We start from the raw sequence: 22,235 nt of genomic DNA on the forward strand, positions 1-22,235 counted from the left end.
CGGGGGATCCCGAGGCATTTCCAGGCCAGCCGAGAGACATAGTCTTCCCAACGTGTCCTGGGTCTTCCTCGTGGCCTCTTACCGGTTGGACGTGCCCTAAACACCTCCCTAGGGAGGCGTTCAGATGGCATCCTGACCAGATGCCCGAACCACCTTATCTGGCTCCTCTCGATGTGGAGGAGCAGCAGCTTTACTTTGAGTTCCTCCTGGATGACAGAGCTTCTCACACTATCTCTAAGGGAGAGCCCCGCCACACGGCGGAGGAAACTCATTTCGGCCGCTTGTACCCGTGATCTTATCCTTTCGGTCATGACCCAAAGCTCATGACCATAGGTGAGGATGGGAACGTAGATCGACCGGTAAATTGAGAGCTTTGCCTTCCGGCTCAGCTCCTTCTTCACCACAACGGACCGGTACAACGTCCACATTACTGAAGACAACGCACCGATCCGCCTGTCGATCTCACGATCCACTCTTCCCCCACTCGTGAACGAGACTCCTAGGTACTTGAACTCCTCCACTTGGGGCAGGGGCTCCTCCCCAAACCGGAGATGGCACTCCCCCTTTTCCGGGCGAGAACCATGGACTCGGACTTGGAGGTGCTGATTCTCATTCCGCTCGCTTCACACTAGGCTGCAAACCGATCCAGTGAGAGCTGAAGATCCCGGTCAGATGAAGCCATCAGGACCACATCATCTGCAAAAAGCAGAGACCTAATCTTGCAGTCACCAAACCGGAACCCCTCAACGCCTTGACTGCGCCTAGAAATTCTGTCCATAAAAGTTATGAACAGAATCGGTGACAAAGGACAGCCTTGGCGGAGTCCAACCCTCACTGGAAATGTGTTCGACTTACTGCCGGCAATGCGGACCAAGCTCTGACACTGATCGTACAGGGAGTGGACCGCCACAATAACACAGTCCGATACCCCATACTCTCTGAGCACTCCCCACAGGACTTCCCGAGGAACACGGTCGAATGCCTTCTCCAAGTCCACAAAGCACATGTAGACTGGTTGGGCAAACTCCCATGCACCCTCAAGAACCCTGCCGAGAGTATAGAGCTGGTCCACAGTTCCACGACCAGGACGAAAACCACACAGTTCCTCCTGAATCCGAGGTTCGACTATCCGGCGTAGCCTCCTCTCCAGTACACCTGAATAAACCTTACCGGGAAGGCTGAGGAATCTGTGGTGGACTCTCCCATTTCTGAGGCTGAGGTCGGTGAGGTAGTTAAAAAGCTCCTCGGTGGCAAGGCCCCGGGTGAACGAGATCCGCCCGGAGTTCCTTAAGGCTCTGGATGCTGTGGGGCTGTCTTGGTTGACAAAACTCTGCAGCATCGCGTGGACATCGGGGGCGGTACCTCTGGATTGGCAGACCGGGGTGGTGGTCCCTCTCTTTAAGAAGGGGGACCGGAGGGTGTGTTCCAACTATCGTGGGATCACACTCCTCAGCCTTCTCGGTAAGGTTTATTCAGGTGTACTGGAGAGGAGGCTATGCCGGATTATTGCCTATATTTTAAGAAAAAAATCTTAGTATACATTAAACATCTGTTTCTTATTTCAAGTTTGTCCTTAAATAAAATAGTGAACATACAAGACCACTTGTCTTTTATTAGTAAGTAAACAAACAAAGGCTCCTAATTACTCTACTGACATATGCAGTAACATATTTAGTCATTTTCCATTCTATTATTTTGTCAATTCTTTGGTAGAAAATTAATTATTAATTTACTTATTAATATACTGTTAATATCTGCTTACTTTCTCTTTTAACACGTTCTATCTACTTTTCTGTTAAAATGTAATAATTACATATTCTTCTGTCGTTTGATACTTTACATTAGTTTTGGACAATACCACAAATTTGGGTATACGAAGTCGTTACAGGATCATACATGGACATTGGTCATATTCACAAAGTCTTCATTAGTCCAGGGACATATTTCCTATGTTTATGAACATAATATAATTTTTTTTAAATGAAAGAAGATGTTGTGATGCCAAAAAATATCGACGTAATCATAGTAGCATCGACTAGATACGCCCCTGTACTTGGTATCATTACAGTGGATGGTGGTGGACTGGTTCTTTTCAGAGGCGGTATAGCTTATGTATATGATGCATTAGCATCGCGGTACTATACTAATTCTGGTACACCGTACAACCCTACAAGAGAGTCAAATGTATGAGTTTACAGCGGGTAGGGCAGTGTTTGCTTTAATCTGCGTGATAATCTCCATACATTCATTATCTCCTCGTTTTTGCTTGAGCGAGAGATTACAACCTGAAAAACAATGGGGGTATTTTGGTCGGCATTAGAAGCCAACTTTGTTTGTGAGCCGGGCGATTTAGGGAGACAAAAGAGAAGTGGAGAGTTACAATAACATCTCTTCTTTAAAGATGTGATCCACTTGAGCTGATTTTCTTTAAATTGCTTTTTGTGTGAGTGGAAAACACTGGTTGTCTCTAACTTAACTGGTAGTGTGCCGTTAGGGCCAGCAAGGCCGTTCTCTGCTGGCCTAACACAACCAGAAATCGTGATCATAATTAAAGATATTTTTTTATTTACTTCATGTCATATTATGCTGTTTTTTTTAGGTTGGCGTTTTTAACCAATCAGAATTCAGCTAGCTTATGTCGTCATGCTGTTACAAATCTGCCCGAGGCCTTCAGAATCAACAATGCTGGCGTAAGTGAACAGGCACATACAGTTGATAGATAATTGCATTAGCCAATCAGATCACGAGTTGTTGTCAGTAAGGCCTTCTAGCTGACCTCATGTTGAACGTGACATTTACGCGTCCTGTGATTGGATACTCACCAGAGTATTAAACTAACCTGTCTATACTAAAGGACCACTTTAAACACATTTTGCAAAACAGCGAGTCAAAGATTTTCTGTGTGACAGACCTCTGTTGTTTTTTTCAGAATATGCATCAAATAGTTTAATCTCTCCCAATCTTTTTATAACTGAGCTCGCAGGGCGGTTCTGTGGTCATTGCCCAGCTGACTCTGGCCCACGGGTCTCCAGTTGAATATCAATCAATCCATCAATAAAAGTTCATTTATGCAGCCCTTAATCAAAAGTGTACATTTTTCCGTCGTACATTTTTTTCCTTTTACGGAAGTTTTTTTTGTAGAGAATAAATGATGAAAAAAACACTTAATTGAACCATTTAAAAGAGGAGAAAACGCGAAAAAAATGAAAATTACATTTTGAAACATAGTTTATCTTCAATTTTGACTCTTTAAAATTCAAAATTCAAACAAAAAAATGAAGAGAAAAAATAAGCTAATTCGAATCTTTTTGAAAAAATTATAAAAATAATTTATGGAACATCATTAGTAATTTTTCCTGATGACATGTTTTAAATAGGTTAAAATCCAATCTGCACTTTGTTAGAATATATAACAAATTGGACCAAGCTATATTTCTAACAAAGACAAATCATTATTTCTTCTAGATTTTCCAGAACAAAAATTTTAAAATATATTCAAAAGACTTTGAAATATGATTTAAGTTTGATTCTACAGATTTTCTAGATTTGCCAGAATATTTTTTGGGAATTTTAATCATAATAAGTTTGAAGAAATATTTCACAAATATTCTTTGTCAAAAAAACAGAAGCTAGAATGAAGAATTAAATTAAAATGTATTTATATTTCTTTCTAATGAAAAAAAAATACTTGAACATTGATTAAAATTGTCAGGAAAGAAGAGGAAAGAATTTGAAAGGTAAAAAGGTGTATGTGTTTAAAAATCCTAAAATCATTTTTAAGGTTGTATGTGGACGTTTCCTTCGCCTGCAACGGGTTTCTTCGGCCAACAGTACCACACGGGTCTCAGGATGCAGGTTTGACCCAGTTTTATTTTCTTCATACATACAAGTGTTCAGTCTCTCCAGCTTGTCAGCTGTCTGCTCCTCGCTCGTTTGTTGTTCTCGCTCGTCTCTCTTGCTTCCTCTCGCGTCATGGTCTCCAGCGCTGCTAATAAAGGGAACAGGTGATTAGATAACTCGTTCCAGCTGAGGTATCCACTCACCTGTTGGCTGCTTCATGGCCGGCCCTTGCACACACCCCGCCCGCAGGGGACGCGTGGAACACGCCTCTCTCCACATTGTATTTTTTCTCTAAAATTGTCTTTCTGAAAGTTATAAGAAGCAAAGTAAAAAAAATAAATGAATTTATTGAAACAAGTGAAGACCAAGTCTTTAAAATATTTTCTTGGATTTTCTAATTCTATTTGAGTTTTGTCTCTCTTAGAATTAAAAAATGTCGAGAAAAGGAAGACCAGCTTGCTAGTAAATAAATACAATTTAAAAAAATAGAGGCAGCTCACTGGTAAGTGCTGCTCTTTGAGCTATTTTTAGAACAGGCCAACGGGCGACTCATCTGGTCCTTATGGGCAACCTGGTGACCCCTGCTCTAAAGTATACACCATCCATCCATACATCCGTTTTCTACCGCTTGTCCCTTTAGGGGTCGCGGAAGGTGCTGGATCCTATCTCAGCTGCATCCGGGCGGAAGGCGGTTTACACCCTGGACAAGTCGCCTCCTCATCACAGGGCCAACACAGATAGACAGACAACATTCACACTCACATTCACACACTAGGGCCAATTTAGTGTTGCCAATCAACCTATCCCCAGGTGCATGTCTTTGAAAGTGGGAGGAAGCCCACGCAGTCACGGGGAGAACATGCAAACTCCACACAGAAAGATCCCGAGCTCGGGATTGAACTCAGGACTACTCAGGACCTTCCTATTGTGAGGCACATGCACTAACCCCTGTTCCACCGTGCTGCCCCAAAGTATACTGTACATTATTATTACATTGCTTCATAAAAGTGCTGCAGTTGTTAGTACATTCGATCAGTACTGTTTTATTATCTAAATATTTCTAATATAAAAGTTCTTCTTTTTAAAAGGCATGCTAGTAGTTAAAATTGCTCTGTTTTGCGAGGACAACACCAATTAAACTGATTACAATTTATTTGAATGGGCGACAATTATTTGAGCGTTTTGAGCAAAGAGCTGCGTCAGCAAACCGACGATTGATTTTCAGAGCAGAGTATGCCAAACCACATGTGCGAAAGCAACCCTAAATTGCTTTTTGTGAGTGTGGAAAAAAAAAAACACAGTAACAATCTCAATCCTGGAGCTTTGTCTTTACCTTCACGCCATAAATCGCTTCCATTTAGTGCAATGGTGGATTTTAATCCATCAATATGACTTCCATATTCCTGTTAGAGGGATGTAAAGACAGCTGTCGTGATGAAAGGGGGAAAGATGCACCAGTCAATCAATCCGGCAGAACAAAGGGAAATAACACACATGAGTTATTAAGGGATATGAGGAGGCCCCTTAAATAAAACATCCTCTTAGCCATATTTAGGCTTTCTAACTCGACACACTTCCTTTTTGTTAGATTATCCATAAGTACCTCACATAAATCCCCAGGGGGGCCGTCAGGCTGGGACAAACACCCCGAGGGCGGGATTCAGCCAGGGCTGATCCTGTGAGATTGTGTCAATATGTAAACATCTGGATGAATTGCTGTTTTTTTGGGGGGGTTTTTTTGTCTTGTTGTCATGGATTTGAACATAAGTGTTGTTGACATCCATGTGGCCAGGATGAATTAATTAAGGGATTGCTTGACATTTCAGAGCAGCTTGGACAGGGTGGAGGGGGGGGATTATAACAAAATGTTTAAAAAAAAATGTGTGGTGTTTACAAAGTGTTTCCTCACATGCCTTTTGTAATCCGAATACTATTGTTGCGGTACGAGGTGTCCCACATGGATTTATTCATGAGGAGGTGACGCATATCAGTATTGATGTGTGCCATGTGTATTTACCGCACAAAACCGTAATTTTTTAAAGTTTTCTTCAATAGCTCCTGTTGTTTTTACACAGCACACTGCAAAAACTGAATTCTAAGTAAGTTTAAATATCTCAAATAAGGGTGATATTTGCTTATTTTCTGTCTGATAAGATAATTCTTCTCACTAAGCAGATGTTGTGTTAGTGTTTTACTTGTTTTAAGGGTTTTGGTCCTAAATGATCACAGTAAGATATTAGAGCTTGTTGTTGAGATTTAATGACCTATATTGAGTAAAACATGCTTGAAACTAGAAAATCAACTGTTGCAAAGCTGTGTCATTAACACTCACAAGTATAAAACTACTTTTAAAAGTAATCATTCCTTACTTCAAGCATGAAAAAAAAATCATGATGCCGAGCGCATATCATTATGTCACGATAATGGCACTAGCATTTACTTCATTTATGAACATTTTTCAACATATTGAGCAAAAAGCTCTTTTTTTTCTACCAAGAAAAATGCACTTGTTCTTAGTGGGAATATACTTATTTTAAGGTATTTTTGGGTTCATTGAGGTTAGCTAATTTTACTTGTCTTGGAAAGTCTTGACAAGCCGAATTTTCTTGTTCTATTGGCAGATAATTTTGCTCTGTTCAAATAAAATATCCCTTATTTTTGTATTTCTTTCCCTTGTTTTTGAACATTGACTTTTTGCAGTGCATTCATAATACAGATTTACATGACAATACTTTAAACATGGTAAACATAGTCGGTGTACAATTTTTTAGCACCCACTAAAAGTCAACACACAACCGTTATTGTTTAAATGAGCTGTAAAATAATTGTGTTTTTCTATGATGATGGAGGCATCATGGTCGGGGGTTGCCGGAATTGGGTGAGTTGTGGTTTACTGAGGGTAAACATAAATTCCAACAAGTACTGACAGATTGTATTGCATGGTTATTTCCAACATGATGAGGCGCCCAAACACCCATCCAACATGATTCGTTCATTCATTCATATATTCATTCATGTATTTATTTGACAGAGACAGTACAATTGAACATTGCTGCCCTTAAGTAACTGATGTCAAAGTACAGCAACGTTTATTTACGATTTACAATGCATTAAAAAACAAAGTGTTTTTGTCACACACGGATTGTGAATGACTCCAATAGTTTTTAGACAAAACCCGTTTCTATTTGAGTTGGGAAATTGTGTTAGAGGTAAATAAAAACAGAATTCAATGATTTGCGAATCCTTTTCAACCCATATTCAATTGAATGCACTACAGAGACAAGATATTTGATGTTGAAACTCATAAACTTTTTTTTTTAAAATAATAATTAACTTTAAATTTAATGGCTTCAACACGTGCCAAAGTAGTTGGGAAAGGACATGTTCACCACTGTGTTATATCACCTTTTCTTTTAACAACACTCAAACGTTTGGGAACTGATGATAATACTTGTTGAAGCTTTGAAAGTGGAATTCTTTCCCATTCTTGTTTTATGTAGAGCTTCAGTCGTTCAACGGTCCGGGGTCTCCGCTGTCGTATTTTACGCTTCATAATGCACCACACATTTTCGATGGGAGACAGGTATGGACTGCAGGCGGGCCAGGAAAGTACCCGCACTCTTTTTTTACGAAGCCACGCTTTTGTAACACGTGCTGAATATGGCTTGGCATTGTCTTGCTGAAATAAGCAGGCACATCCATGAAAATGATGGCGCTTAGATATCCAACATATGCCATACCATCACAAATGCTGGCTTTTGAACTTTGCGTCGATAACAGTCTGGATGGTTTGCTTCCCCTTTGGTCCGGATGACACGATGTTGAATATTTATAAAAAAAATTTTAATGTGGACTCGTCAGACCTCTGAATACTTGTCTACTTTGCATCAATCCATCTTAAATGATCTCGGGCCCAGATAAGCCGGCGGCGTTTCTGCATGTTGTTGATAAAGGGCTTTCGCTTTGCATAATAGAGCTTTAACTTGCACTTAGAGATGTAGCAATGAACTGTATTTAGGGACAGTGGTTTTCTGAAGTTTTCCTAAGCCCATGTGGTTATATCCTTTAGAGATTGATGTCGGTTTTTGATACAGTGCCGTCTGAGGGATCGAAAGTCACGGTCATTCAATGTTGGTTTCCGGCCATGCCGCTTATGTGGAGTGATTTCTCCAGATTCTCTGAACCTTTTGATGATATTGTGGACCGTAGATGTTGAAATCCCTAAACTTCTTGCAATTGCACTTTGAGAAACGTTCTTAAACTGTTTGACTATTTGCTCACGCAGTTGTGGACAAAGGGGTGTACCTCGACCCATCCTTTCTTGTGAAAGACTGAGCAATTTTTGGAAAGCTGTTTTTATACCCAATCATGGCACCCACCTGTTCCCAATTAGCCTGCACACTTGTGGGATGTTCCAAATAAGTGTTTGATGAGCATTCCTCAACTTTATCAGTATTTATTGCCACCTTTCCCAACTTCTTTGTCACGTTTTGCTGGCATCAAATTCTAAAGTTAATGATTATTTGCAAAAAAAAAAATGTTTATCAGTTTGAACGTCAAATATGTTCTCCTTGTAATATATTCAACTGAATATGGGTTGAAAATGATTTGCAAATCATTGTATTCCGTTTATAATTACATCTAACACAATTTCCCAACTCATATGGAAACGGGGTTTGTATTGCTATTTTATATTATACCATCATATTCCAAGAAAAAGTGCAGTTCCCCTTTAAGAGTCCCTGTTCGACATCATAGCAGTGGCCACGTCTCCAAATTTGAGAGTGCAGTAGTTGCTTCCTCTTTCTCTCAAAATCAGTAAATGGACAAAGTGATGCAAGATTCTGTCACACCGTGGTGAGGGATGTCTTGTCTTGTTTTTTTTTTTGTCTTGTGAATTGCATGTTTTATTTTGAAAAGCAACTCCTCTTGTTTCAAATCACTTTCCCTTCCTTTTGTGTCATCAGTCTGACGTCATCCCTGACCCGATTGTTTCCACCTATTTCCCATTACCCTCATGTGTCATATAAGCCCATGCCTCCCCTTGTTCTGTGCCAGATTGTCTCGCGTTTTGTGCCTGTCTCGTTTCCATGTTTATGTCCATGCCTTGCCTCGTCCCCCGCTTATTTTCCTGGATCCTGAATTCCCACGCAGCTATTTTGAGTTTAACTTTTTGTCCTCCTCAGTAGAGTGAATTTTGTTTGGTTTTTTCAACATAAGTGGTGAGTTATTATTTGTTCCTACTAATATTTCTTTCCTCAATTTTTTGGAGTGATTTTTTTGTTTCCCATTATTACATTATAGCCGGAAGGCAAAGCTCTCAATTTACCGGTCGATCTACGTTCCCATCCTCAGCTATGGTCATGAGCTTTGGGTCATGACCAAAAGGACAAGATCACGGGTACAAGCGGCCGAAATGAGCTTCCTCTGCCGGGTGGCGGGGCTCTCCCTAAGAGATAGGGTGAGAAGCTCTGTCATCCGGGGGTAGCTCAAAGTAAAGCCGCTGCTCCTCCACATAAAGAAGAGCCAGATGAGCTGGTTCTGGCATCTGATCAGGATGCCACCCGAGCGCCTGGTAGGAGGTCCGACTGGTAGGAGGCCACAGGGAAGACCCTGGACACGTTGGGAAGACTATGTCTCCCGGCTTGCCTGGGAACCTCTCGGGATCCCCCGGGAGGAGCTGGACGAAGTGGCTGGGGAGAAGGAAGTCTGGGCTTTCTTGCTTAGGCTGCTGCCCCCGTGACCCGACCTCGGATAAGCGGAAGAAGATGGATGGATGGATAGAAGTTTCGTAGCAGATACGCCGCAAATTATAGTTTGTCTTTGTTTTTGTATTTTCCTGCTTTTAGGCGTGATTCTCGGTTATTCCCTTTTTTGAAACCTTTTTTGCCGACCGTTTTTGTTATTTGTAGATACTGTATTACTCTGACTCGGGAGGTGAAAGAGCCGTCAAAATAAAAGCCGTACTAAGTACCCTACTCTGCATCTGAGATCATTCCTTTGTCCAAGCCTGACAGATTCCACGAACAAATAATGTAGCTTGTTACGCATAGGGCGGCGCTTAACCGTTCAAAAGGCTAACTATCGGACAGACGAAGCGAGGAAGTAGTAAGTCCTGCTTGTGAAGGCAACAAAATTTCTCCGCATGACCCAGTTGAAGCTCAAATGGTCAGACAGCCATGCAGAAACGCAGACTCTGCTGGTAGTTTGCAGCAGCAGAGTAGAGTACGAGGCGCACAAAGACGGCCCTGTGCTGATGCAACAAAAGGCAACAGAGAACATCAAACACATGTGTTAAAAAAGAAACCAGCCGGAGGCAACTTGCCCTCCTGTGCGCATGTTCTCATGTATGCAATTTGTGCATGGCAGCCAAAGCACACATGGACTGATGTGTGATTGTATCTCGCCCGCACTACTGGACTCCCATTCCCTGGGAGAGTCTCACAGAGGGGCTGGCTGTGCTCCCTGGATAATCAGCTGCTAAAGGCCTTGATTAGCTCGGGAACAGCGTAAACTTTGTCCGGCTTCAGCTGTCCACTGATGGATCTTTGCACGTCACAGAATAAATACTTTGTCTGCCTGAGGGGACGCAGTGTGTGGAGAAGGCCTTGTTCACTGGTTGTAAGAACAAGCCGACCATCCCACTTGATGCTGAATTAATATTCCACACATACAGAGTTGTTTGCTTTCAAGGCTCTCACAATCCTACCAGTTCTTTTTCATTCCTCCTCCTCCTCCTCTCACGAGTTTCTGGTCCACACCTCCACACTCCACAAAAGGCCTGTCAGAGGAGACGGTGAAGAAGAACGGCGCATCCTCAAAATGCCGTGCAGGCACAATCGGTGCATTTTCTGCCACACAGCGGACCTCCACAGGCGCCTGGTGTCATGTGAGACCACAAGGTTAATGACAGCATATGCGAGTCATGCTATTCACATTGCCGGGGCTATTGATAGTCATAGGAGGCATAATGAGCGTGTGGTCGAGTGGCATGACTGCGAGATGAGGCAGCGTGAAGTGGGCAGTGGTCACAGCAAAAGGACAAGAGGAGGTGTAGCGAGGGCGGCGGTGGTGGGATTGAAGTGGGAGACTGACAAATGTGCTGATGTATGCGACAACACTGCTTGGAGTTTGCACACCAAGGCCAAATTAGTTTGACCTTGTGCATAATCGGTAAGGCTGTGAGTCTTTGGGCACTGCACGAATTGATTCAGAAGCGATACACGATTCAAAAAGATTCTCGATTCAAAATTCATACGTTTTAAAAACATTTTGCGCCAGTTATATGATTGACTACAAAACCCAAAACCAGTGAAGTTTGCACATTGTATAAGTTGTGAATAAAAACAGAATACAATGATTTGCAAATCATTTTCAATTTATATTCAATTGAATAGACTGCAAAGACAAGATAATTAATGTTCAAACTGAGAAACACATATTTTGCAAATAATCATTAGCTTAGAATTTAATGGCAGCAACACATTACAAAAATGATGTCACAGGGGCATTTTTACCACTGTGTTACATGGCCTTTCCTTTTAAGTACACACAGTAAACATTTGGGAACTGAGGACACCATTTTTTTCAGGTGGAATTCTTTCCCATTCTTGCTTGATGTACAGCTTATGTTGTTCAACAGTCATAATTTTCAATGGGAGACAGGTCTGGACAACAGGCAGGCCAGTCTAGTACTCGCACTCTTTTACTACAAAGCCACGCTGTTGTAACATATGCAGAATGTGGCTGGGCATTGTCTCGCCGAAATAAGCAGGGGCGTCCATGAAAAAGACCTTGCTTGGATGGCAACATATAAATGGTAAATGGGTTATACTTGTATAGCGCTTTTCTACCTTCAAGGTACTCAAAGCGCTTTGACACTATTTCCACATTCACCCATTCACACACACAATCACACACTGATGGCGGGAGCTGCCATGCAAGGCGCTCACCGGGACCCATCAGGAGCAAGGGTGAAGTGTCTTGCCCAAGGACACAACGGACATGACTAGGATGGTAGAAGGTGGGGATTGAACCAGCAACCCTCAGATTGCTAGCACAGCCACTCTACCAACTTCGCCACGCCGAATGTTGCCCCAAAACCTGTATGTACCTTTCAGCATTAATGGTGCCTTCACAGATGTGCAAGTTACCCATGCCTTAGGCACTAATACACCCCCATACCATCACAGAAGCTAGCTTTTGAACTGTGGACCTTTAAGAGTCTGAATGGTTCTTTTCCTCTTTGATCCGGAGGTCACAACGTCCACAGTTTCCAAAAACAATTTGACATGTGGACTCGTCAGACCACAGAACACTTTTCCACTTTGCATCAGTCCATCTTAGATGAGCTTGGGCCCAGCGAAGCTGACAGTTTCTGGGTGTTGTTGATAAATGGCCTTTGCTTTGCATAGTAGAGTTTTATAGCGACAAACTGTAGTTACTGACAGTGGTTTTCTGAAGTGTTCCTGAGCTCACTAGGTGATATCCTTTACACACGGATGTTTTTATGTTGGTTTTAGATGAACTACCGCCTGAGAGATTGAAGGTCATGGGTATTCAGTGTTGGTTTTCGGCCTTGCCGCTTACGTGCAGTGATTTCTCCAGTTTCTTTGAAGCTTTTGATAATATTACGGACCGTAGATGGTGAAACCCCTAAATTCTTTGCAATAGCTCGTTCAGAAATCTTGTTCTTAAACTGTTGGACAATTTGCTCACGCATTTGTTTACAAAGTGGTGACCCTCGCCCCATCCTTGTTTGTGAATGACTGAGCATTTCATGGAAGCTGCTTTTATACCCAATCATTGCACCCACCTGTTCCCAATAAGCCTGTTCACCTGTGCGATGTTCCAAATAAGTGTTTCATGACTTTGTCAGTATTTTTTGCCTCTTGTGCCAGCTTTTTCGGAACATGTTGCAAGCATCAAATTCTAACTGCGCTAATATTTGCAAAACATAACAAGGTTTACTAGTTTGAACGTTAAGTAGCTTGTCTTTGCAGTCTATTCCATTGAACATAGGTCAGCTAGGCTATCGGCTAACCAAAGTAAGAGCTAAGCACCTCTGTCAGGTGGTTAGGGCGAGTTTCAACATAATTGTTAGTTTTTTAGCCAAAATGCGTCCGTTCTCGCTTTTCTATCTCCACACTGTTTCTGTTTGTAAGTACTCCGTGTGTGTGCGTTGCCTAATATGTGCGCACCCTCGTTTTACCAACAATGTCGCAACGTTACGACGGTATGCTGTCATGTCCGGGGGGAAAAAAAGGGTCATTTTCAAAAGCAACATGTTGCTGTTTGTAATTCATTAGTATTGCGGTATGTTATTAGTACCGGTATATCGTACAACCCTACTGCACACCTACCTAATATGTTAATTGATTGTATTTGCACACCCATTTAATATGCTAATAGATTGTATTGATTGATATGATATATTTGATATGATATGTGCTATACAGTACCATAAAAGGTACTGTATGTGCTCTGCCTACATGAATATAATTTCCAGTGATGGATCTGTGTGGTGTTTACAGGATGATGACATAACTGCCTTGCACCTTGCACTGTACTCAAAGTTGACTTGTCTAAGACTTTAAAAGCAGGTGTTGATACAAGACTTCCCCGCTGTGAGATGTTACATCACATTAACCTCTTGTGCCAATAAAACTTGTCATAAAAAAGCATTTTTTACGTCTTTATTCACACCATTTACATTTAGTGCCGTTTAGAGTACCGATGAATACCGGTATCATTAAGGATTATCGATAAGATTATCGTATCAATATAATCCTAATGATATGCACCCCTTCTTGTAAATCAAGAGTAAGTAGTGTACAGGTGAAACTTTAAATAATTTAATATCAAGCAAAAGCCCATTCATGTCAGCCATTCAGCCTCAAATATGAAACTAATACTGTATGTAATATAAACTCATCTGTTACGGCTCAAGCTCATGCCGCCACACAGTCTGCTGTGCGCTCCTCTGAACACGCCTCGGGACACGCCCACGGCTGTTCCTCAGCAATCAACACACCTACCGCTAATGAAAGCTCCACGTCATCCATAAGCCAGCGGATCTTATGTTTCAGTGCCGGAACGTAGCTACTTGTCTCGTACAGTAAGCCCTACACGTCTCTAGCTCTCCTCGCCTATGTGCTTCCTTGCTCTCACGTGTTTCCCCTCCATGCTCATCGTCTCGCGTCCTGTGTCGTCACCCTGCAGCTCCTCTTCGTTCCCTGGATTCGAGCTGTGTGTCTCCGCTCCCCGGATTCCCTCCTGTCTTCTTGCTGCCTTCTTGAATATCGACCTCCCCCCTGGACACTGACTCTGCCCTTGACCGCTTGCTTGCCCACGGACCTCCGAACCCGCCTTGCTCCTTCTAGACTTCCGCACCTTCAAGAAATCCTGGTAACACTCAGCCAAACCCGACACATAGTCACACCATTACTTGAACACATCATTCTATTAATTTGATAAATCTGTCTAAGGCGAAGCGACGTCCCTGTCTCAGTGCCGTCTCCTTTACCACCGCACACAACATCATGACATGCAAAGTGAGATATGGCGAGCCCTTATTTGTTATAATTGTGATGATCATGCAGGCTTACAATTTCTGAAAACCCCACAATTTCAGGGATTTTCAATTTAAGGTTTTTTTATAAGCCGCAAGTCATAATCATCAAAATTGTATCACAAGAAGGCTTGAAATATCTTGTCCTGCATGTTATGAGCCTGTGTCATATAGTATTTTCACCTAATTGCTGGAATAAACAAACCTTTGCACGATTTGTGTTGTAGTTTCCCCTGATCCAGAATGTTATTACTGGAAGAAAACCATGTCAAAGCCTAGAAGAGCTGGACATTGTCAGGACATTGCAGTTTTTTTTAAGCTGCAAGTCGTAATCGTCAAAATTAAATCAAAAGAAGGCTTGAAATATTTTGTCCTGCATGTTATGAGCTTGTGTCATATACTATTTTCACTTAATTGCTGGAATAAACAAACTTTTGCACGATTTGTGTTATAGTTTAACCTGATCCAGACTGTTATTACTGGAAGAAAACCATGTCAAAGCCTAGAAGAGCTGGACATTGTCAGGAGTTGCTGCCAGGGAAGAAGTCCTAATACAATTTCCAACAAAGAACAACCCACTCCTTAATACAAAAAACCTTTCTCCCACTGAGCATGTAGGAAATACCGTACAAGACGGCCAAAGCAAGCTTCTGGTCTGGTGCGAGTCAAACATTTCTTCCACCGAGTTGGGAACATCACAGGAAACATCCATAAATAACACACTGGGTTTATTCATAGATCTTAAATAGCCACAAGATATTTGGAGTTGATGACTCACTGGAACATCACATGTACCTGTCGCACGTGTAGTGCCCCATGGGAACAATTCAATTCACAAAACCATTTCTGTTGATGCCTGTATTCCACTAAAGACAACCCATAACTGCAGTGCATTGATTCAGTATTATAGTCATTGGGCTTTATGTTGTTTTTCCCAAACTAGCATGAGCATGTGTGCATGATTCACACTACACTGCAAAAAGTCAGTGTTCAAAAACCAGATTTTTTTTTGGACAAAAAATAGGGGTATTTTATTTGAACTAAGCAAAATTGTCTGCCTATAGAACAAAAAAAATGGCTTGCCAAGACTTTCCAAAACAAGTAAAATTAGCTTACCTCGATGAAGCCAAAAATACCTTAAAATAAGTATATTCTCACTAATAACAAGTGCACTTTTCTAGGTGGAAAAACAAAAAAAGACACCTTTTTGCTCAATAGGTTGAAAAATATTCTTAAATTAAGTAAATGCTAGTGCCATTATGTTGACATAATGATATGCACTCAGCATTACATTTCTTGAAATACTAAAAACTAATTTATTGTTCTTAATGGAAAGGCCACAAGGCAACCGCGTGTTACTCTCGGGGTCTCCTCGCGGCTCAGGCAAATCATATGGTCTAAAAAATGCATTTTTCCATCGACAACATGACATTTCCGCGCCAAGTGCGTGCTCTTTCAGTCAATTAGCGCACAAATATACAGCCCGCCCCCCGGCAAACAAAAATGTAATTGTAATTTTGAAGAATTTATCTGAATGTGCATGAACCTTTTCTGTTCAAAATTGTTAGAAATGTCACATTTTAAATGTTTAAATATTAACTGTCCGTTTACTGTACTGTGCCTTCTGTACTACTATAGGAGTACGTATTTTCTATTCCATTTAGCTGTCATCTGTTTTTATATGAGACACAATTGTGTCAAAGGCATGATTTTTTTTTTATTTTTTTTTTTATGCTTGAAATTAGAAATTATTATTTAAAAAAAGTAGTTTTATACTTCAGAATCAGACATACTTTATTAATCCCCAAGGGGGAATTAAAATTTTCAGCACAATCCCATTCAAGGACAGACAAACTTTGCAGGGAGACAGAACGGGATTGCTGACGGGTCTGCATACTTGCGGCGCCCCTTGCAAAAAAAGGTGAGATACATACAAGTAAACAAGTGAGGGGAATGGGAGAAAAAACAAAAATAAAAAAATCGGTTTTAGCCTGGGCTCCTGGAGAGGGCTTCCGGACTGAGGCCTCAAAGTGTCATCAACACTTGTGAGTGTTGATGACACAGCTTTGCAACAGTTGATATTCTAGTTTCCAGCATGTTTTACTCTATAGGTGATAATTAGGGATGTCTGATAATATCGGACTGCCAATATTATCGGCCGATATAAGCTTTAAAATGTAATATCGGAAATTATCGGTATCGGTCTCAAAATTATCGGTATCGGTGTAGCTGTGTACACGGACATAGAAGTACAGGACGCCAATAAACCTTAAAGGCACTTCCTTTGCGTGCCGGCCCAGTCACAAAATATCTATGGCTTTTCACACACACACAGGTGAATGCAACGCATACTTGGTCAACAGCCATACAGGTCACGCTGAGGGTGGCCGTATAAACAACTTTAACACTGTTACAAATATGCGCCACACTGTGAAAACACACCAAACAAGAATAACAAACACATTTCGGGAGAACATCTGCACCGTAACACAACATAAACACAACAGAACAAATACCCTGAATCCCTTGCAGCACTAACTCTTCCGGGACGCTACAATATACACCCACCCCACTTCAACCTCCTCATGTCCCAAATTCCAAGCTTTGTGACTTCAATAATAGATATGGCAGTGCCATATTGGCATTTTTTTCCATAACTTGAGTTAATTTATTTTGGAAAACCTTGTTACATTGTTTAATGCATCCAGCGGGGCATCACAACAAAATTAGGCATAATAATGTGTTCATTCCACGACTGTATATATCGGTATCAGTTGACATCGGTATCGGTAATTAAGAGTTGGACAATATCCGAATATTAGATATCGTCAAAAAAGCCATAATCGGACTTCTGTAGTCAAAACATCTCAGCAACAAGCACATCTTACTGAGATCATGTAGGACTAAAACCCTTAAAACAAGTAAAACACTCTAACATAAAATCTGCTTAGTGAGAAGAATTATCTTATCAGACAGAAAATAAGCAAATATCACCCTTATTTGAGGTATTTAATCATACTTAGATTTCAGTTTTTGCAGTGCACTACTAGCAATATATGTGTATGTACTTTAAAGATATCACAGTTTTCCTCTGAAGGAAAAGGCCACATGTAAACAAACTGGACACAAGTAATTGTCTATGAGCGGCGAGATCACATGATACTGCAGAACCGTGGCATGTCGTAAATATGAACTTTGAACAAGAATTTGCTAAAGGGCTGGATGTTTTCCAGAAAACAAAGCACTGACTGGAAGTAGCGAGGTCACGTGACTGCTGCTTGTTTGCTTATGACAGGACAGGGACAATTGTTGGCTGGCCTGGATATTAGCAGAACTATTTCTCCACAAAGATGGATAATGTTGACCCATTTCCTGTTCCACACACAAACAAACAATTCGAGCGTCTTACGCACATGCTCAGACACACAAACCTTGGTCTGATTATAGTGTATTTTTTGTCAAAAGCTGTAACTGTAAAATAGGGGTGTAGAACGTAAGGCCCGCGGGCCTGATCCGTTTTTATCCGGCCTGCGGGATGAGTTTGCTAAGTATAAAAATGAGCCGAAATTGCTGTTCTAAATGTGTCCACAAGATGTCGCAATACCAATTCTTTGTATCTTTGTAGAATATGCTACATATGTAAAAAGAAAAAAAAAACACAACAGTGGAGGAAAATGAGCAAACTACACAAATAACATCCTGTAATTTGATTTTTATATTATTTTTGTATCTTGATGGATTGAAAATGAACACCAATGAGTTGACTGATGAACATAATTTATTCAGAAAGTAAAAATAACTGTCATGTCTGGGATCATTTTTTGTTTAAGTTATGTCCTGTTTGGTTTTTGGACTCTTTTTAGTTCCTGCTTTTTCACTCCCATGTCTTGTTTCCATGGTTACCCATTAGTTTCACCTGTCGTGTCACGCACCAGATTTGTTTTGACTCACGCACCTGTTCAATCACCACAGTATTATTTAAGCCACAGTTGCCAGGTAGTCAGCCTGGCGACATCACCCTCGACCACCCTCTACGCACCCTTGCTCTATGCCGATGATCCAAGCCCATATATCGTTCAAAGTAAGTTTTTTGTTATTCATGCCATAGTGCTAGTTTTTTTTTTTCATAGTCAAGTTTTTATACCTCCTCTGTGAGCACTTTTCTTTTTTTTTTTATATGAATAAAATTAAAATGTCTTTACCTTCACGTAGTGTCAGATACAATCGCTTTGCACCACAGCAAAACAAACCGTAACACAGTCCAAGTCTTGACAATAACAACAAAATAAAGGTAGAATACTATTAACCGCAACATTTAAGTGTAAAAAACAACAACAACATTATGATCTGTACATTTTCAGAATGTGCTTGTTCTATTTTTCCATCCATCCATCCATTTTCTACCGCTTATTCCCTTTCGGGGTCACGGGGGGCGCTGGCGCCTATCTCAGCTACAATCGGGCGGAAGGCAGGGTACACCCTGGACAAGTCGCTACCTCATCGCAGGGCCAACACAGATAGACAGACAACATTCACACTCACATTCACACACTAGGGCCAATTTAGTGTTGCCAATCAACCTATCCCCAGGTGCATGTCTTTGGAAGTGGGAGGAAGCCGGAGTACCCGGAGGGAACCCACGCATTCACGGGGAGAACATGCAAACTCCACACAGAAAGATCAGAAAATATAAAGTTGTCTTTATTTTTAAGTTATCGTGCCGTGATTTTACCAGTCCGGCCCCCTTGGGAGTAGATTTTTTTCCACGTGGCCCCCGGATCTAAAAAGAGTTTGACACCCCTGCAGTAAAATGTAATTTTGATGCCTAGCGCTAATAAACAAAGGTTAAACGGCCGCTCATTATTACTGTCTTTAGTTGTCAAAGTAAAACCCCTTTAAGCTTCAGGAAAAAGGATTGTGACCTAAAAATGGGGGACTTAAGTAGGATTACTGGTTTATTATTACCGTTTATTGAGTACGGCATCTGTAATCTACTGGTTTATGGGATGCCAAGTTCAGGAACGCAAGGTGAGAGAAGATGTTTTGATTTCTGCATTTACTTCTTGATAAAAAAAAAAATGGTAACACTTTTGTATGGGGAACATATTCACCATTAATTAGTTGCTTGTTTAAGTAACAAAGACTAATTTTAGAGTTATTTGGACACTAAAGGAACATATAAAATTTAGGGGTTAGGGTTAGGGTTACTAGTAAGCAATAATTCTGCAGTTATTGATGGAACACTCTTAGTTAATGGCTTACGGGGCGGTATAGCTTGGCTGGTGAAGTGGCCGTGCCAGCAACTTGAGGGTTCCAAGTTCGATCCCAGCTTCTGCCATCCTAGTCACTGCCGTTGTGTCCTTGGGCAAGACACTTTATCCGCCTGCTCCCATTGCCACCCACACTGGTTTAAATGTAACTAAGATGTTGGGTTTCACTATGTAAAGCGCTTTGAGTCATTAGAGAAAAATGCTATGTAAATACAATTCACTTCACTTCACTACTGGTTGTATAATAGGGTCATGCAGAATAGGGCATTAATAAGTACTTAACAATGACTAATTACGAGCCAATATGTTACTAATTTGCATGTTAATAAGCAACTAATTAATGGTGAATATGTGTTCCCCTTACTAAAGTGTTACCAAAAATATATATATATTTATCCAAGAGGACACTGAGGACAGCAAGAAAAAAAGGGCCGCTGCAGCAAAATAGACATTGTGGAGCACATGGACGTGCAATCAGGTTTGGTGCAAATTTTAATAAAACGGATGAAATAACTATTTCTCGGTCTCAGAAAATCTTCAAACCCGGGAGATGCTGCCGCAATCGAATTCAGGTGCATGGTTCACACACCGGGAAACGATTAACATTTCTCCTGACTGTATAAAAGGGGAGAAGGAGGAGAGATCGAGGAGGAAAGAGGAGAGTCCGCAGCGCATGGGAAGCGAGAGCAACACAGAGCGCAAGACGAGAACGACGACGACGGCGGCTGAAAAGCACACCGGGAACGACCAGTGGAGGAAGGAGCTGAAAAGCGATCCGAGCTGCAACCAAGCTTTATTAAAAAATAAAGAAGTCAAACCTGCTCAAATCATGTCCTTCCGGGTTGGTCCACTGAACCCGAGCGATATATATATATATATATATATATATATATATATATATATACACATACATATATGTTAGATCCACTATGGACTGGACTTTCACACATATGTTAGACCCACTCGACGTCCATTGCATCTAGTCTCCCCTAGAGGGGGGGTCAGGGGTGGGGGGGAAGGGGGGTCACCTACATCTGCGGTCCTCTCCAAGGTTTCTCATACTTATCTACATTGACGTCCCACTGGATTGAGAGTTTCATTGCCCTTTTGTGGGCTCTGAGCCGACGATGTCGTCGTGGCTTGTGCAGCCCTTTGAGACACTTGTGATTTAGGGCTATATAAATAAACATTGATTGATATGCTGATCATCAGACTGCCCACGATACAGAGAGGAGAAGATGCTAATACAGTATATCATACGGCATGTGCAATGTGATTTATCAAGACTAAAACTCAACTGCAAAAGTTGTTTTGTTTCTTTATTTTGCACTCTCGAAAAGTGTACATACAGCTGTGAAAAAGGAGGTGATTGTGCAGCAGCTCTGTCCCACGTATGCTTATCAACATATAAGGACTGTCAGAATATATCAGACCTATAGTCTATTCAGCAATATCATTTTATAATGGTAAAAAAAATGGTAAAATGGGTTATACTTGTATAGCGCTTTTCTACCTTTTTTAAGGAACTCAAAGTGCTTTGACACTATTTCCTCATTCACCAATTCACACACACATTCACACAATAACGTTGATTAAAATTAATTAAATTGATGAATGTTGGTGTTTGCTGGTGCCAAAAGGACCTAATGGGACTCCATCTTCAGCTTGACGGCATCCCTCACCACTGGTGTCCACTATCGGGTTCTGGGATTACCGCCACGACAGGCACCGATCCCCTTGCCGACACAGCTCTGATCGGCTGCCTCGACAATTGAGGCACGGAACTTGGTCCACTTGGACTCAAAGTCCGGCGCCTCCCTTGGGACATTTTCAAAAGAACTTTGTGGAGGGGCCGTGGCCTGCATACCTACAGTGAAGCAGGGTGTGCCAGGACCGGCTTCGAGATCAGCGACAGGTGCGTAGATGGCCCACCTGGAACTGCTTATCTAATCACCTGTCGCTCTGTCAAAAGGCAGCAGCCGGGGAGGAGGGGAGAGTTGGTGGTGGAGCACAAGCAAAAGCAAGACTGACACATGAACAGAAAATTGCTGAAAAGCGCAAGAAGACACAATTTTTAAAAAAATAAAACATTCTTGTAAACCTGATCTTCCAGGTTTACAAGAATGTAGGCACACCCAGCTTCGCTGCAGGTCCCCAGGTCACACCCCCCACAGTATCCTTTTTAATGAGCAGCCTGTATTAACATTGATGAGAACATATAACATTAAATTTCTTGCCTCACCTGCCTGGAACCTAACCGCAAGCCACAATTGGTTTATTATTTTTGCATCCAAGAAAAGCTAATGTTAGCAATGGTGTTTTTTATATCATTTCAAGTCACGTTTTCACAAAAGTGGCAATGATGCAGCATCAGTGGGTTATGTAACGCTTATGGCATTGAATCAAATCCAAGCTGATCGGGTATTAGTTGGACCTTTTAGTACCAGTTCTGTGGCAAATGCACTTTAATGTTTCTTCCAAAAATTGTGTTAAGGGATGTTTTCCCGCCCATGCATCAAAAACACATTGAGGAATGTTTGGTCTTAGCAAAAGGC

At 41.4% G+C, this 22,235-nt stretch overlaps 1 long non-coding RNA gene across 1 annotated transcript in view; it reads right to left on the bottom strand.

Moving 5' to 3' along the window:
- Positions 1 to 3,850: 3,850 nt before the first annotated feature.
- LOC133552767 (uncharacterized) overlaps positions 3,851 to 22,235 on the bottom strand; it is a 74,908-nt gene continuing 56,523 nt past the window's right edge. The window contains exons 3-4 of the long non-coding RNA XR_009806766.1: positions 4,044 to 4,145; positions 3,851 to 3,988 (exon numbers count right to left, since the gene is read on the bottom strand). This is a non-coding gene — a long non-coding RNA (uncharacterized LOC133552767). The remainder of the gene's footprint in view (positions 3,989 to 4,043; positions 4,146 to 22,235) is intronic.

Source organism: Nerophis ophidion, linkage group LG01, assembly GCF_033978795.1.
Source record: "Nerophis ophidion isolate RoL-2023_Sa linkage group LG01, RoL_Noph_v1.0, whole genome shotgun sequence".
NCBI lineage: Eukaryota > Metazoa > Chordata > Actinopteri > Syngnathiformes > Syngnathidae > Nerophis > Nerophis ophidion.